Genomic DNA, 1,765 nt, shown 5'->3' with positions numbered 1-1,765 from the left:
CTCTCTCTCTCTCTCTCTCTCTCTCTCTCTCTCTCTCTCTCTCTCTCTCTCTCTTTCTCTCTCTCAATTCAAATCGCTTTATTTTGCATAACACTGTTCCTTTTTACAAAGCATATTTGAATGTTGTAATGTTAACACCACCACACGTCCTGCGCACTGAACAAACAAGCTCCGTTACTCTAATAACATGACGAACGCCTGCCAGAACTTCCTTTTAATTAGTCCAAACCATCCAAAAACTGCTTTCACACTGGAAATAGACCGGAGCAAGGTTCAGTTTGATCCAGAGCGAGACCCTCTCTTTTTTATGTCCCATAAAGACTGTCATCAATTCAGCTCTTTTCAACCCTCACCTTATGATTGGATATTCAGGGCTATGTGACATGTTTTGTAAAAGTAACAAATTAAAGGAAGTAGACAATCTCAGACTAGCTGCATGATCGGGACGAGGAAATAAACCTGTCCATTTTTTTAAATCGACCAAACATCCACCCCTGCTCCTTATAAATGAGACGTGTACCAATACACAAAAGAGAGTGAGGAAATGAAGCCTGCTGCCAATCAGTCGCTGCGGCATGCTGGCTTAATGGGTGTAATCATGCTAAGAGGTCCCAGCTCCTGAGACGTTCCGCCCCCCGTCCTGCAGTCAGCAGCCCAACACAGGGGTCAGAGGTCAGACGGCCTGCCAAGCACAGCTGGCAAAGATTAACAACACAGCCCATGTGCACATTCACATACACAAACGCACCATTGTACAGACTCTTGCCAAAGCATGTTTGCTTGCACACATGTTTGTAGTGTTGGCTTAATGTCCAACATTCCCTTCACTGTGACGGGACACCACAGCTGGAAAAATGCTACCTCAGAAAATCACCTAAATAGAATTAATGTTCCACGAAGTTCCTGAGCTTGGTGCTGCTGTAAATTCAGAGCATTTCACCTTTTATTGTATCCTGAAGGTACATGAGAAGAGGCATTTAATACCCAACCTTTATAGTATATTGAGAGTCTGGTGCAGAGGTTGTGTTCTCCTGATATTGTTTGTCAATGACGGTAAAACCTGAAAAACGTCCATCATTTTGATATAACAACACTGAGGGCGATCCAAAACAACTTTAATTGTAACACACCCGCCATTTAACACCAGTACAAAGGAGCAGAGGTTGTTCATTTGTGAAATGGCATGGTTCCTAATTGCCTGTTTAGGCAAAATGCCCGCAGTGTTTTTGTGACCTTTGTGTCAAAAGTCATTCATCCGCTTTGTATGTCGTCGACATCAAAAGTATGTGCACTTATCTTCATGCCCTTATAAATTCATAATCTATAAAGTTGTTCTGTATATTAATGTTGAATGAAGGATAATAAGTGATTTAAAATAGAATTATTATCAAACATATCCGGCATTGGCTCAGTCAGTAAGGGCTTGGACTGGGAGCCGTAGGGTCGCCGGTTAAAGTCCCCGGACAGACCTAAATATGGAGTGTGGACTGCTACTTGGAGAGGTCCCAGTTCACCTCCTGCGGCCCTGCTGTGGTGCCCTTGAGCAAGGCACCGGACACCCCCCTCCCCTAGCTGCCCACTGCTACTGGTACTAGGATGGGTTAAAAGCAGAGAACACATGTCACTGTGTGCTGTGTGCTCTGCATGTGTGACCATTAAAGAGGGGTTCATCCCTCCGATTCTATTCTATCTAAAATAAGGCCGTAATAATACATTATGATGGAGAGTTTACAACAACGAGAAAGTCCAACTGTTCAGGTCTTCC

The sequence above is a fragment of the Notothenia coriiceps genome, unplaced genomic scaffold, assembly GCF_000735185.1.
Source record: "Notothenia coriiceps isolate Sejong01 unplaced genomic scaffold, NC01 NC01_scaffold00024823, whole genome shotgun sequence".
Lineage (NCBI taxonomy): Eukaryota > Metazoa > Chordata > Actinopteri > Perciformes > Nototheniidae > Notothenia > Notothenia coriiceps.
This window is presented reverse-complemented; position numbering follows the sequence as displayed.